We start from the raw sequence: 16896 nt of genomic DNA, 5'->3' as shown, positions 1-16896 counted from the left end.
CATTTATTTCTCATGGTTCTCACAAGAAGTCCAAGGACAAAGTATGATAGGCCTGTCTGTTGAGAGCCCTCTTCCTGGTTTGCAGATGATCACCTTCTCATGGTGTCCTTTACATGATGGAGAGTGAAATAATCTCTCTTATGTTTCTTCTTATAAGGGCACTAATTCCATTCAAGAGGGTTCCACCCTCATGACCAAGCCTCTCCCAAAGGCCTCATCTCCTAGTACTGTCACAATGTCAGTTAGGACTTCAACATATGAATTTAAATTGGTGGGGACACAAACATTTAGTCCATAATAGTGCTAATATTAGTTTGCTAATCCTCACAGAAATTCTGTCAGGATCATTTTTTTCTTCTTTTTGTAAATGAGGAATTGAAGTCCAGAGAGTTAATATGATTTGTCCATGGTGTATCTCATCCAGAACCCAAGGCTGACATGGGCTTCAGATGGGGTTCTGTTGATTCCTCGGCCTGTTTTCTTTTCCTCAGGCCTTGCCACCCTTTGGTGTGACCTGAACTGAACATGGCGCACAACAGAAAACAGCTTCATCCCTGAGCTTTTATGAGTAGCCCTAAGGAGTTATGTGCTACATGATATAACGCCCCACACTCCCAACCCAAAAGGACCCACCGGACAACTCAGACAACTCTAGAGCATTGGATGTACTTTTTTGTGACCTCAGCCTCAGAAGAACTGAGTTTTTTGAGTACCTGGCTTGGTTTTCTCTTTTGGATGTTGTGATTCTTGAGGTGTGGTGCTATGTTATTCACTCTGGGTTCTAGAAAACTTGAGGCCAAGTTTGTGGCCTTCCTTAGCAAGTGGAGAGGACTTCATAGCAGGCTTTGGGGCTACTGTCCTCATTCCTGGCTCCATCTTACTTTTCTACTCATTCTCTCCTTTGACTTATTCTTTCTCCATATACTTTTAATATGTTTTAGTGTATTGTTGATGTGTATCTTTTTAGTTAGACTGCAACCCCTTCTGGAACAAAGTCATAAGGCTACCTGTAAATGAGAAGTTAAAGTATTTCAGATGGTGGTGGGAGTTATTTGGGGCCTGATCTCAGTGAGTTAGAAGTTTCCGAAGTTGTGTGGGGGGCCTCTTCCACTTCAATGGGGAGAATTCTCCAGATTCCAACCTCTGGAGCCACTGAGTCTCCCCAGCCTCAGTCCCAGAGCTGGCTTGTCTAAGGCTTGGTCTGTGTTCCACTGAGCTGCCTGTATCTGTCTCAGCTTCTGCTTACTGTCCTGTGAGAGGACAGGACCCTCCTGGGCACACATCCCTGAAACAGCTTCCGCTGACTCAGCCATGACTCACCATCAGCAGGCCCCCAGCAGGCCTGGGGTCCCTTGGGGGGTGGTTTGGGGAAGGCCAAGAGTTGCCAAGCTGTAGACATTGCTGACCTCTCTTTAAACTACCGAGAAAGTCTGATTTGTGGCAGCTCAGCCTTCAGGGTTTGAAGCTCCTGGAACATCTGCTCTCAACTCAAACCAGTCATTAGTGGGATTGTGGAATGGAAGTCTGGGAAAAGTTTTCTAAGCAGCCAAGTGTTGGAAAGAAAAGAGGACTGGACCATGGGTCAGGAGAGCTGGAATCCAGTCCTGATGTTACTGCTTGCCAGCTTGCTGCCTTGAGCAGATCTCTTTCCTTCTCTTAACCCTGTAAAATGGGGATGGTAAGATCCAGATGAGGATTCCTTCAACTATTCAATAACTGTGATCAATTCAATAACAGTGCTAAGGACTATTCAAAAGGCTATGGATACAGTGATGGATGAGAAGGTAAGGCCCCTTCTTGTGGGCCTTACTGTACTCTAGTGAGCGAAGACAGGCAGTAGCAACCAAATAAACCAAAGAACAAGGCAATGTGAGCTATTGATAAGTTCCATCAGGAAAATAAAGTGGTGGCTCAAAAGAGGACCCTGGGGAGAGAGGAGTTAGAAGTGCCAGAGAAGGCCACTGATACCTTGTGTTGGAGTGATAGCCATGAGGGTGGAGATAAATGGGCAGATTTTAGATCACACTGGAGATAGGACCCATAGGATTTGCTGATTGGGACTAAGATGACTAGTAGGTATTTTAGATTGAGTAATAGAGTCAATGACATTATTGATGCATTGAATGGGAGAAGTGGGTCTGGGAGGGAAAATTGAGAGATTGGTCATGGACATGTTAAGATCCTAAGTCGATATCCAAGTGGGGATAAGATGAAAGCAGTCAAGTATCCTATTTCAGAGTGTGGTGTAGAGATGCAGAGCAGATTCTGAGGGCTCACACATGGTGAAGGGCTAGCAGAAGTGTGGGTGCAGGTTTCTGGGGCTCTTTACATATTTTCCACCTATTCCATCCCCTTTCAAATGTCCTCTCACTGGTCCCCTCTCCTAATGCCTTGGGCATCCGTGCTGGCCCCAGACTTCTTCTGTAGGTGTCTGGGGCTGTTCTCACTTCTCAGCACAAAATCCATACCTGTTACATCCTGGGCCGATGGGCCCAGTTAGCCGACTAGTAGGAAAGCAGCCACAGAATCTTTTATGCTGAAGATCAGTGACATTGGGCATCTTTTCTCTGATAGGGTATTTTTCCCCCCTCTCTTTTTTTTTCGGGGGGTGGGGTGGGGGAGGGTTCACGTAGGAGCAAAGGAACAACGTCACAGTCCAAAGGCATTACTGATGAAGTTGTTAGGAAGTTTTAGGTCGGGGCCTGGATTTGAGCAGTTCAGTACCCTCTGAGGCCTTAGGATCTCTGTGTGAGGAGCTTTCCAGAGCAGGGGTAGGCCCCTTTCCCTCAGAGAACTTTAGAAGATAAAAAGGCTGTTGGCTCCTGTAAAGGGGTGCCCCAAAGACCCCACGTGGCAGCTCTCATCCTTGCATCAGGCATGGAAATTATAGGATTGGGTTAACTCTGGAATAAGGAAACATCTTAGCAACTCTACAGATAATAATCTCCATTGTTTCCAAATTATACTAAAGTGATAGGGGTGCCCAATGAACTTCTGTTCCTTGCCCAATATGAGAACCTCTTCTCTGTTAATTCTTTCTAAACCCCATAATACATTCGTTCAGTAGATATTGGCATCTCTATTTACAACTGAGGGGCAGGATGGTTCATTAGGAAGAGACCTGGGGCTCTTGGCCAAGTTGGAATCTTTACCTCACCCACAGGACAAGGCCTGGGATCTTTGCAAGAGGGCAGGTGAGCTCTGACCTGCCCAAGGGTCTAGCAGGGAACAGTTCATGCTCAGGAACTGAGATGGGACTCAGGGGCCAGCGCCATCTTTGTGCTGCCAAAGGAGGCCAGTGGAGAGTAGAGGACACCAGTGTTACCCCATACAGGGTGATTTTCAAGTACAGTGTCTCTGTCGCCTCATCCTTTGGGCACGATCACACTGAATGACCAAGCTTCTTCGTCCCCTGCCTGGTGGGGAAAACACACACCCAGTGTCTCTAGCTTACTGACCCCTGCAGACAGCATGGGTGCTAGAGCCAGACTCTGGGTATCTATTCAGCTCATCCTTTTGCTGATCTTGTGTCTTTGGGTAAGTCACTTAACTTCTCAGGGAATAGTGAAAGAAACCATTCTATAGAGTTATTTGAGAACTAAAGGAGATAATACCCATAAAGGGCTTAAAACAGGGGGTGGACATAGTAAGGAGCAATCAAAGTTAGCTGTCATTTCTGTCATCTCTACAGCAATCAAGGGGCTCTTGTTGGCCAGGCTGGGGTCTAAGACCAATCCTTGTTGTCAGAGAAGTAGGGTATTATTGCTGGTCAGGCCCTGGGTCATTGCCCTTCTCTGAGACCAAGGAGCATGTCTCCTAACAGAAATAGAGGGATGGGAAATTTTGAAAGGGAGATAGAAAAATCCAACAGAACAAAACAAAAACCAAAGCAAAACAAAAATAACAACTTCTACAATCTTCCATAGATTGCCCCAAAATTTTTTTCTACTGTCTTAGGGAATAGTAGTAGTCAACTGAAATGAACACTTCAGCAGCATTTAGCCTGTGGGGGTCCATCCAGAGTTGAGTATTATGGAACTTTGTATTGGTTAGCTAGGGCTGCCATAACAAAACACCACAAGCTGGATAGTTTATACAACAGACATTTATCTCATAGTTCTGGAGGCTGGAAGTCCAAGCTTAAGGTGTTTGCAGGTTTTGGTTTCAAGGCCTCTCTCCTTCGCTTGCAGATAGCCATCTTTATCCTGTGTCTTCACATGACCTTTCCTTTGTTCATTTGCATGTCCTGTGTCTCTTTTGTGTGTTCAAATTTCTTTTTTTTTTTTAAGTTTATTTATTTATTTGAGAGAGAGAGAGAGAGAGCACAAGCATGTGCAAGTGGGGAGGGGCAGGCAGAGAGGGAGAGAGAGAATCTCCAGTAGATTCCCAGTTGGACACGGAGCCCAGTGGGGGCTCAATCCCAGGACCCTGAGATCACGACCTGAGCCAAAATCAACAGTCAGACACGCAACCAGCTGAGCCACCCAGGTACCCCTGTGTGTTCCAATTTCCATTTCTTATAAGGATGCCAGTCAGATTGGATTAGGGCCCACCTCAATGGCCTCATCTTAATCACTTCTTTAAAGGCCCTATCCCCAAACACAGTCACATTCTGAGGCAGCCTAAAACTAACTCCATCCACAGACTTCTGAGATATACAGAACACACAGACTTGAGGAAGTTTTCAGAAATCACCAGCAGGAACTCAGGAATAGCCAGATGGAAGAGATGCACAGGGTCAAATATGGTGAAAGGGGTTGGAGCTTCCATACCATCCCTAATGCCATACTCTCCTCAAATCTCCACGTGTTCATTTATGGGAGAAGAACTCAGAAGCACGTCCTTTTGTTTTTTAAAGGAGGCATCTTTACACAGGCATGATTGATTACATTGCTGGCCATTGGTGATTGAACTCAATCTTCAGCCCCTCTCCATGTCCCATAGTTTGGGTGGTGTGGCTGGAAGTTCCAACACTGTAATCATGTGGTTGGTTTCCTCTGCAACCAGACCCCACCCTTAGGTTATCTAGGGACTTTCTAAAAGCTACCTTATTAACATAACAAAAGACAACTTTGTCATGGCCCAGCTTAAGAAAGTTTAAGGATTTTAGGAGCCCTGTGACAAAAACTGGGATGAAGACCAAATAAATATATATTTCACAATATCACATGAAGACTTGAACATTTGCCAGTCATCTTTATCCTGCATCCACCCCGGTCCCCCCAGCAATCCCTGTTCAGTTTGTTTTGTTTTTTTTAGTCAAGACTTCCTGCGGAAAATAACTGAAAACTCAACTGGAGGAAATTTACAATCTCACAAAACTGGAAAGTCTACAAGTAGGACAGACTCCAGGCTTCATTTAACCCAACAAGCCAACAACATTGCAAAGGACTGGTTCCTTCACACTTTTCTGTTCTTCCAGTTGCAGTGTTGCTTTTGCCCTAATCCTGCTTCTCTATGATCCTAGGGTAGCTACCAGGAGCTCCCAGACCACATTGCAGAGAGAGGCGTAACTAGAGAAAGTAGGAAGTTCAAATCATGCTCTCCTATCTTATAATTCCAGACATGAGCTCTGTTATTCACCCTGGTTGGAACCACTTAGAACGATTTCCAGCTACGGCCTCAGGGATGGGATATATTGATCTATACCCCGGTAGTTTGAGGCCAGGTTTCCTCAGATCACTTGGACTTGAAAGGGAGAGGAGAGGATCCCTGAAAATCTGAGTTTTATGGAAAGGGGGAAGCAGATCTTACGACATTTTCCAACTCTCTCAGCTGCCCAGTCCTGGCAGTCCAGCAATGATGGGAGTCCTCACCCCTCTCTTACGGGTGTGAGAAACTTATAAGTGCAAATTTTTCTCCAAACCCTTCTCAGTTCTCCCTAGCAGAAAGCTTTGATGAGTGTCTTGTATGTACTCTACACCTGCCACTCATTTCTTGCCTGGTTCTGATGCGTGAGTGGGCCAACTGCACAAATTCATACTACAGTTCAGATCCTAGGACATTCTGAGCACCCTGAAATCCTAAACAACCACATCAAGGCTCTGCCCAGCCTTGTTTTTGCATTTACTCCAAATTAGGTTTTACCTCATGTGCAGCTCTCTCCTCTGTAGCAGGGAGAGGCAGTCTGAGGGTGTTAAGAGGCCATTCTGAGCAAATAGTACAAGTACACTGCTTTTAAAAGATTTAACACTGACAAGTCAATATAGAGTTTGGCTGCAAACTGTCAGTGCAGCTATGCCAACATGGACGTGCCAGACGTTGAGTGCTCCCTGCCCTCCCTGGGGAAACTTGGATCCGCCCTCAATGTCACTTGTTTCATGAATCCACCAGCACAATTACAGCGATGATGGTAAGATTCTACGCAGCCTTCAAGTGTTGCTACCATGGAGATGATAAATGTCTACATGGGATTCATGTCTCATTACAGTGGTGATGGTCAATGTCTGTACAGGATCTGTATGTCATGAATCTTTCTAAATGCTTTGTACTGTCAGCTCACTGAATCCTCACAAAACCTTAAGAGACCCTAAGGCATTTTAAGGCAAAGAAATCAACCCCCTCCCCCGCTAGGTTAGACACTTGCCCAAGTTCTCGGGGCTCTTAAGTATCTATGGCAGGATTAGACCCAGATAGCCCTGTTCCAGACTCCAAGATCTTAGCCACTAAGCTATTTTAGGGATCCATGAGACTCACCTGTAAGGACCCACATTCTTGAGGTATTGTGCCTTTGATTAAAAGAAAAGATAATGAACATTTTCTGAGTGCCTTGTGAGGGCTAGGCACTTTGCATATCTGGTACTCAAGAACCCTCAGGGTTGGGTTTTGTTCTTTTAGTTTTAGAGATGGCAAAGTTGATGTTGGGGACAATTAGGTGACACGCTAGATTCTCCCAGACGGTGAGTCTATAAAACTGGTGATTTCACCTTCAAGCTGTGCATTGGTCAAGCCTGTGCTCGGCACTCTCGATCCAGTTGCTTCCTAGGCTCCCAAAAGTCCCTTTGAGGGGTTTTATGTCATGTTTTTGACTCTGTGGGGCTTGTTGCCTGAATGGTGGTCAAAATCAATTTAGTACATCAAAACCAGCATTTATTTTTATTTTTTTTTTAATTTTATTTTTTATAAACATATAATATATTTTTATCCCCAGGGGTACAGGTCTGTGAATGGCCAGGTTTACACACTTCACAGCACTCACCATAGCACATACCCTCCCCAATGTCCATAATCCCACCCCCCCCAACCTCCCTCCCCCCATCAACCCTCAGTTTGTTTTGTGAGATTAAGAGTCACTTATGAAAACCAGCATTTAAAAAAGTGAAATAGGGACCCCTGGGTGGCTCAGCTGGTTAAACATCTGCCTTCAGCTCAGGTCATGTTTCTGAGGTCCTGGGATCAAGCCCTGCATTGGGCTCCCTGCTCAGCGGGGAGCCTGCTGCTCCCTCTGCCTGCCGCTCTCCTTGCTTGTACTCTCTCTCACTTTCTCTCTGTCAAATAAATTTTTAAAATCTTTAAAAAAATAAAAATAAAGAACGGAAATAGAACAGAAAAAGAATAAAGCACACAGAAGAAAGGAGAAGAGATAAAAATAGAATACAGTAAGATAAAATAGAATAGAAAATATCAAAAATAAGAAGTATTTTTTGGTGAAACTCGGCATTTAGTAATTCACATGTATACTGAGCTGTAATGTAAACTCTGGGTCAGAATAAAAAAAACATATTGGTCTGTGCTCTCCTGACCCTTTGTTCACAGGCATCTCCTCTAGGGCCCAAGGGGTGATGATATTTATGATAGGCCCTGTACCCGCTCCAGTTTTGAACTGAGCTATTTCTGAAAAAACAAGTCCATTTCCTGTTGGAGTTCCCAAGGATTAGGGACAATTTTGGTCAACTTTGGGATGGCTGCTAAAAAAACACATTTACAGGGCACCTGGGAGTGGTAAGGGCCACTGCATCTGGATCTCCTTTTTCCCCAGGTGGGGAGGTCATGCTGAGGGACTCTCTCTTGGTACCAAGTTATATCAGAGTGGGGCATATGGTAGTCTAGTTAAGATACTTTATATGCTTTTCTATGCAGCCGTTCTTGGTTTTGTGCTCTATTGAGTTGCTGCAAGTTCTTAATTATATTTAAAGCTCTCTCAGTGCCTTTTTTATCTGTTCATAGTCCTTTATTCATTACTTTTTTTTTTTTTAATGGGAGGGAGAAGTACTAGGATTGCCTAATCTGCTAACTTGCTAAGATCACTTTTCATCTTTACCTTTTAACTAAGTTCCTTTGAGAGATGCCTGGGTGGCTCCGTCTGTTAAGCATCTGCCCTCAACTCAGGTCATGGTTCCAGGGTCCTGAGATGAAGCCTGCAACCAGCTCCTTGCTCAGTGAGGAAACTGCATCTCCCTCTCCCTCTGCCTGCCAGTCCCCCCACTCATCCTCTCTCTGTGTGTGTGTCTTAAACAAATTAAATTAAATTAAAGCTAAGTTCCTTTGAATTTGTTTTCTTTAGTTACTGTCTTGGGCATTACAATGCCCTTCAATTTATCACAATTTACTTCAAATTAAAACTGATTTTTTGTGTGTGAAAAAGGAAACTTTGCGCTGGTATAGTTCCATTTCTTCTCTCCTCCCACATTATTATTTTCATATACATTTATATGTGTTATAAACCCCCAGTGTGATGTTTTCATTCTTGCTTTAAACAATCCGATATGTTTTTTTAAATTATGAGAAGAAAAGGTACTATATATTTATATTTTTAATATATGTATTTTTTATTTACCTTCATGCTTGCCATTCCCAGAGATTTTCATTCCCTTTTGTGAACTGGTTACCATCTGATGCTATTTCCTTTCAGCTAAAAGAATTTCTTTTTTTCTCCTTTCTTTCTTTCTTTCCTCTGTAGCTTAAGTCAGATAAAAACAAATTCTCTCAGGTTTTTTAACATGGAAAAGATAGTTTTATTAGATAGTAAATTCTTAGGTGACAATTCTTCAGTTTTTTTTTTTCTTTTAAGACTTCAAATATGCATTCCACTGCCCTCCAGCATCTAGTTTCCCCAATTAGAAGTCAATCTTGAGTTGTTTTGTTGTTGCCATACATATGATGCATTATTTTTCCTCTTGCTGTTTGCAAAATTATCTCTTTTCTTTGGTTTTCTGTATTTTGACCGTGATATCAAGGTGTGGTTCTCTTTGTTTGTATTTATGTTACCGTAGACTCAGTGACTTATAACAACATAAATTTATTTCCCATTCTTCTAGGGGCTACAAAGTCCAAGATCAAGGTGCCAGCAGGTTTGGTGTCTAGTGAGAACCCTCTTCATAGGTGGTTATGTTTTCACTGTAACCTCACATGGTAGAGGGGAGGAGGGGGACTCTTTTGGGCCTGTTTTATTCTTGGGCACTAATTTTCATTCTTTGCCAGATAAATACTACTGAGAGAATTTGATTCTACCCAACTTACATGAGGCTCCACTCTCTTGACCTAATCACCCCCCCAAAGCCCCACCTCTTTATACCATCATTTTGGGCATTAGGTTTCACCGAATGAAATTTGGGGAGACACAAACACTTTGAGCAAGTGTTATTTACTGTTGGTGGAGAAATTTCAACTATGTTTTCTTCAAATTATTTTTCTGTGCCTTTTTTTTCCCCCTCTCCTTTGGGGCTCCTATTATATTTATACTAGAACACTTTACATTGTCTGGCAGGTTTCTAAAACTCTGTTCATTTTTCTTAATTTTTTTTTGGTATCTTTTAGATTGGATTACTATTGATTGCTCTCTCTTCAAATTCAAACTCTTTCTTCTGTCATCTCAGATCTGCTGTTGAACCTATCTAGTGAATTTTCAATGTTAGTTTTATAGTTTTCAGCTCTAGAAAATCCATTGATTCTTTTTTTAAATCATTTTTTAAATTTATTTTCAGCATAACAGTATTCATTGTTTTTTGTACCACACCCAGTGCTCCTTGCAATCCATGCCCTCTCTAATACCCACCACCTGGTTCCCCCAACCTCCCACCCCCCCACCTCTTCAAACCCTTCAGATTGTTTTTCAGAGTCCATAGTCTTTCATTGTTCACCTTCACTTCCAATTTCCCCCAAATGCCTTATCCTAACTCCCCATGTCCTCCATGCTATTTGTTATGCTCCACAAATAAGTGAAACCATATGATAATAACTCTCTCTGCTTGACTTATTTCACTCAGCATAATCTCTTCCAGTCCCGTCCATGTTGCTACAAAAGTTGGGTATTCATCCTTTCTGATGGAGGCATAATACTCCATAGTGTATATGGACCACATCTTCCTTATCCATTCATCCGTTGGAGGACATCTTGGTTCTTTCCACAGTTTAGCGACTGTGGCCATTGCTGCTATAAACATTGGGGTACAGATGGCCCTTCTTTTCACTACATCTGTATCTTTGGGGTAAATACCCAGTAGTGCAATTGCAGGGTCATAGGGAAGTTCTATTTTTAATTTCTTGAGGAATCTCCACACTGTTCTCCAAAGAGGCTGCACCAACTTGCATTCCCACCAAGAGTGTAAGAGGGTTCCCCTTTCTCCACATCCCCTCCAACACATGTTGTTTCCTGTCTTGCTAATTTTGGCCATTCTAACTGGTGTAAGGTGATATCTCAATGTGGTTTTAATTTGAATCTCCCTGATGGCTAGTGATGATGAACATTTTTTCATGTGTCTGATAGCCATTTGTATGTCTTCATTGGAGAAGTGTCTGTTCATATCTTCTGCCCATTTTTTGATATGACTATCTGTTTTGTGTGTGTTGAGTTTGAGAAGTTCTTTATAGATCCTGGATATCAATCTTTTGTCTGTACTGTCATTTGCAAATATCTTCTCCCATTCCGTGGGTTGCCTCTTTGTTTTGTTGACTGTTTCCTTTGCTGTGCAGAAGCTTTTGATTTTGATGAAGTCCCAAAAGTTTATTTTGGCTTTTGTTTCCTTTGCCTTTGGAGACATATCTTGAAAGAAGTTGCTCTGGCTGATATTGAAGAAATTACTGCCTATGTTCTCCTCTAGGATTCTGATGGATTCCTGTCTCACGTTGAGGTCTTTTATCCATTTTGAGTTTATCTTTGTGTACGGTGTAAGAGAATGGTCGAGTTTCATTCTTCTACATATAGCTGCCCAGTTTTCCCAGCACCATTTATTGAAGAGACTGTCTTTTTCCACTGTATATTTTTTCCTGTTTTGTCAAAGATTAACTGACCGTAGAGTTGAGGGTCCATATCTGGGCTCTCTACTCCATTGATTCTTTTTTTTAGAATTTCCACTTCTCCGTTGAGATTCTATTTTTGTTGGCTCTTTAATGTAATTTCCTTTCATTTTTTGAGCATATTGTCCTTTAATTCCTTGAACATAACTATAACATTTGCTTTGAGGTTCGTCAGCTAAATTGAACATCTGGGCCCATTTGGAACCAGAATCTAGTGACTTTTTTTTTCTGGTCACAGTTTCCTGTTTCTTGGCATGTATGATAATTTTTAGTTGAAAATTAGATATTGTAGTGACTCTGAATTCTGTTTTATTTTCCTGAAAGTTGTTGATTTTTGTTTTGTTTTGTTTTACTAACTTATCTACACCTCGATTGTTTTCCTCTATGGTGTGCAACACCTAATATCACTGTGCAGTTTTTAATCTCTTAGTCTTCTACTTTGTTTTTTACTCTGGCTTTCTTTTTTTTTTTTTAAAGATTTTATTTATTTATTTGACAGAGAGAGATCACAAGCAGGCAGAGAGGCAGGTAGAGAGAGAGGAGGAAGCAGGCTCTCTGCCGAGCAGAGAGCCTGATGCGGGGCTCGATCCCAGGACCTTGAGATCATGACCTGAGCCGAAGGCCGTGGCTTAACCCACTGAGCCACCCAGGCGCCCCTTACTCTGGCTTTCTAAGGGTATCCCCTGGTTCTGCATTGTTTAATAGTCAGGCAGTTATTTGAATGTAAGTTATGCTCAGACACTTTGAAAAAGCAAACCTTCCACCTTCTGCTGCCTCAACTTTATGTGGTTGGAGGAACAAATTCAAATCTACCATTAGCCCTTAGGTTTCCCTTAGTTTTCACTTTCTGCTTCTCTCTCTTGGTTCTTCCCAACTCATGCATATTATATCAGTCAGTAAAAGAGGTACGGAGTGTTTATTAGCTCAGACCTTTCATGACTATCTTACTTTCAGAATCTCCCCCGTTATCTTTCTGGGTGATTTTCTGCCTACTCGGAACAGAGGCTATAACCTCAAGCAAGTAAAGCTGCAGATTTTCACTTCTTATCTAGAACTGATTCCATGACCTTTAACCCATAAAACTGCAGATTTTCATCTCCCCATCACAGACATAGTTGTCACCACTAGCTGGTAAGCCAACTGGTTTTCATTAACTAACAGCTCTTAAACCAAGCTCACTCTTCATTTCCATTGGAAAAGCTGTGATTCTCACGACTCAGGCTAAGGGGTGAGAGGAGGGGGTTGAACCTGTAAGCAAGAAGACCACAAACTCATGGCCATTCTAATGCAGTAGCAGTTTTTCAAGATTAAACATTTCTTCATTTGTTGTTTGGCTTTGGTCATTTTCTAGTGCCCTGAAATGGTTGGTTTTGACATCTTTGTCTAGTTTTTTGCTTGTTTTCTTCAAAGGCTGATTGCTTCTCACACCATCACTCCTCCAGTGAATTTTCAACTAGATTACTTTAATGTTTCTTCTACTCAAATATTTTACTGCCCTTGGTTTTGATTTTGATCAGAAATGTACTGGTGTCAAGAGGTTGGCGCAACCAACATGGAAGGAGAGCTCTAAATTTTGCATAAGTCACCTCAAAAGTGCAAAAATAAATGGGAGAGCCAATGAGGCTGAACATTAAACTGGGGTTCCAGAGTCCAATCTCAGTGTAGCCATAAGAGCCCTCTCTAAGGCTCTTTAACAGACGTGTCTAAAAAGGATACTCCTAGCCTCACCTTACACATTTCACAGCTTCCTATCTTCTCCCTTGGGTCCTGCCCCCATCTCCTCTCTGCCTTTCTCATGGATTCTATGACTCTGTGAGGGTGAAAATGGCTGAAATTAACTTTCACTTCTGCTCAGACAAGTGAAACCCAAGAGCAAGGTCATTTCCTCGTTCTTTTCTGAGTGGCTGCTAGAATCCATTTTTGTTTTTTTCCGACCCCTGTCTATTGGACATAGATAGAAAGATGACACTTTTTTTCCAGACCACACAAAGGCTAGCTTACCCTCCCTTTCCTGCAGACATTCACCTCCCCTTGAGCTCCAATTTTTAATAGATGAGCCAGAGTCAGAGGAAAATAGATTTTCTCCTTAGGAAGGTAGATTTCCTGCTCCCACTACACTTTTAATGTGCTCAGGTGCAAGTATATAATTTGTCCAAAAGTCACTTATTTAGTCATTTATTTAATTAGACATAATGGTACATAACTCAGGCAGAATCATTTGGATGCTTGTTCAGTAAAAGATTCAACCTAAGTATCTGCCTCTGAGAGTTTGAAAGATTCTTAGTCACAAACCATGTTCAAAGCCATCTGCTTGGTAACTTCTTCTAATAATCCCTGATGTTCCTATTGCTTCTGCCCCTGTTCTAATACTGTGCTTTGTTGGGATTCTGTGGCCCCATTTCCCACCCCGCATTATTATGTCTATCTACCAGACATCCTTTCCAGTCTCCCTAGGCTGACTCCCTCAAGGGAAGATCATGCTTATTTATACCTCAACCCCGAGCCTCTGGCATGTGCTTAACACAGAGCAAATGTTCACAAAAGTTTGTTGTGTTAATTGAATTGAAATAACAAAGCTAAATAATCTCATCTCAAGTCAGCAAGTCTTTAGATCAAGAGTTTAAGGAGTTTGGGATTCTTTCAAGTTGTATTTAATGTTTAGATCGGACTCTCAGGTGTCAGGAGATGAATATAATAATAAATTAATAAGAGCTATGATTCACTGAGCACAACTCGTTCGGGACACTGTTCCAGGCTCTTCACTACCAAGGATAGAAGAAGAAAAAGCAGTGTTAAGGATTAGGTTTGGGACTTAGATTAGACCTATTCACATCAGCTACAAGTTATGTGGAGTTTATTATGTACTAAACACTGTAATACAAATTTTTATGCGTTAATCCATGTACTGTGCAAAAAACTTTTGGGGAAATCAGGTAGGTTGTTTTCAAAGAACCGTGGAACCCAAAAACTCCGTGTTGCTGCGGCTGTTGCTATGAACATCTGCAAAAAGCTCTTTCTTACCCAAAACTCACAGCAAATTACTGTCTTAGTCCTAAAATCCATGAGGAAACTGAGATTCTGGACTGTGGTTCCAGGCCAGGAGTAGAAGCAAGCATGTCTGAACTCCATCCCTGCCAATGTTCCCAGACATAAAGGCAGGAGAGGAGCAAGTCCATGGGCTCCCTTTGGTCCCTCGATCAAAAAGCAAGTGACCAGCGGCTTACCATGTCTGGCTGGACCAGCAGTTCTCCTAAGGTTGTCTCAGCAATCTTTTTTGGTCCTGTTGTTTCCTCAGCTGGTATAGTACGGGACAGCACCTCACCACTCCAGATGATAGGGTCCTTTCCCAATCACTTCTATCATTCTCTGCACCCCTGAGTTTTCAGAGCCAAGTGCAGTGGGACAATGGAAGAGGCTCTGTGATCAGAATCAATGACTGCTTAGACTGCTATTTTTTTTTTAATCAGAATTAGTATTTGTTGAGAGGCAATTCTGTGCCCGTCACACCCATTCTGTCATTTGTGCCCATGGTATCTCTGGGCTAGGTATTATCAGCACTATTTGGAAGACAAGACAAAATCAACAAGGCTGAGAGAACAGCTGCCCAGGCTCACACAGATGGCAAAAGACAGCAGAGACCAACCTCTTTCTTGTCTTACAGATAAATGCTGCAAGGCAGAGAGAAATACCTTGTAGAGTTAGCTTGGGGGTTTACTAACTCTGCCAAGTCTGGTGCGGGAAAGCACCACCCATGTCATTAAACCAAACCCCCATGAGAAAACTTTCTAGTAGCAGAGGGTCATTGGAACCAGTGTGGCCCAGGGTCTGAGAAAGACCAGCTGCTTGTGGTCCTTCCTCCCAGGCTTTTCTGGGTCAGCGGTGCCCACTGGACCCAGTGAAGCCACAGACGCCTTCAAAGTGTTCCATGGGAGGGGCGGGGCTCCTTAGAGGAAGCTGGTGAAGCTCTGACCACAGACCGGGGAGCATGGCACCTCTGCTGGTGCTTGCCGCCAGCAGGAAGCCACGAGCTACGGGAGCCGATTGAGACAACCACGATGGGCTTTTTCTTTGGGATTGTATCAGGAATTGCTGGTTATAACTAGAAGGCTGCGGCATCACGAGGGTGCTGGGATTGAAAAAGCTATGGTGACAAGCTACTGAGCCTTACCAAGGTAAGACTGCATCTTTGTTTTGTTTTGTTTTTGATTTAAAAAAGCTCATCCATCAAAGGATATTTTGTTTCTTGGGCTTTCTAAGCTGGAAAAGCCAGTGAATGTGCCACAGAGGAAAGACAGGAGAAGACTGTGGGGTAGGAAAGGGGGTGGGCACATGCATACCGGCCATGGGGCTCCTGGCAAGTTATTCAGCATCTCTATAAACAAGGGTAATGGTACCTAAGAGGCAGACGCGGCAGAGGCTAGCAGGGATGTATGGGGAGTGTCTGGCTCAAGGCAAATGACTGATTGTTGCCCTCTTTATATTTTGCTTGTTTTTAAACAATGTTTTCCATTTTTCAGACATCGGGGTAGCATGATAGAATAGGTTTAATGATTACTTTTTGGGCTAAGCGATCAGTTTCTGAGAAGGAATGAACAGTTGACAACACATTTTGGGAGGGGTTTTAAAATTCTAGGGTTTTGACAACTGTTCCAGTCATTTGCTAATTGGCCACTGCTTTCACCAGCAACTGTCCACACAATCAAAGGACTATAGAATGGTTATCATCGTGCTGCCACAGTTAGAGAGAAAAATTGTGCATGATATATGTAGATACTTCTCCTTCCTGGATGGAGTTTGATTCCCCTCACCTTTGGTGCTGAAGGGAGTTAGAATAAAATATGGAAACGGAAGAACAGTAACTCCATAATGGAGTATGCTGGCAGACACAACCTGAATCAGGTGAATCAAGGTTAATGTCTTGAGGGATAAGTCGTGTTGTATTATATAACTTTGGTTATGGTGCAAAGAGAAAGTACTTCCCCTCTGTGCTGTTCTTCCCCCAAACCCTTAGCCCTGATCTCATCATGAAAAAACATCAAACAAACCCAAAGTGAGGGAAAATCTACAGAATACTTGACCTTTGCCATTGTCAAGGTTATGGAAAAGGAGGAAATATGGGGAAACTGTTACACGTCAGAGGAGAGTAAGGAGACATGACAACTAAATTCAAAACTCACATCTGGGATTGGAGTGGGTCCTAGGGGGAAAAAGTCATTAATGAAAAAATAGGTAAAATCTAAATAAAGTCTGGAGTTTAATACCATTGTGTCAATGCGGGTTTCCTCGTTCTGGCAAATGTACCGTGGTTAAGTAAGACGGTAATATTAGGGGGAACTGAGTGCAGGGTATATATGAAGTCTCCAGGCTATCTTTGTAACTTTTCTGTAAACCTAAAATTATTCCAAAATAAAAAGCTAAAAAAGATTATACTCATCCTGCCTCAGAGCAGATGTGGTCAAAAGGTGAGCCTGCTTTGGGAAAACTGGAATCCATGACATGGTGGTTCCTGCCCTCTCTTTGAACTTTCTGGAACACAACAGGCCTTTTGCATTTTTTACCATTGTCTCCCCCAACCCCCACCTTAGTCCTAGAAAGTTCTATATTTCTCTCTCTCTTTTTAAAGATTTTATTTATTTATTTATTTACTTACTTACTTATTTA

The 16896-nt window shown here is 42.5% G+C and overlaps 1 protein-coding gene across 2 annotated transcripts in view; it reads left to right on the top strand.

The window, feature by feature from the left end:
- The first annotated feature begins 14969 nt into the window (after positions 1–14969).
- The window catches only part of BLK (BLK proto-oncogene, Src family tyrosine kinase), a 72405-nt gene continuing 70478 nt past the window's right edge, over positions 14970–16896 (top strand). Inside the window, exon 1 of one of the 2 annotated variants that reach the window (XM_047717450.1) lies at positions 14970–15407. The gene's annotated coding sequence lies outside the window, so the exon portion shown is untranslated. The remainder of the gene's footprint in view (positions 15408–16896) is intronic. The other variant, XM_047717451.1, reaches the window with a different exon arrangement.

The sequence above is a fragment of the Lutra lutra genome, chromosome 2 (genome assembly GCF_902655055.1).
Source record: "Lutra lutra chromosome 2, mLutLut1.2, whole genome shotgun sequence".
NCBI lineage: Eukaryota > Metazoa > Chordata > Mammalia > Carnivora > Mustelidae > Lutra > Lutra lutra.
Note: the sequence above shows the minus strand (reverse complement) of the source record. Positions and strands in the feature narration are given on the sequence as shown.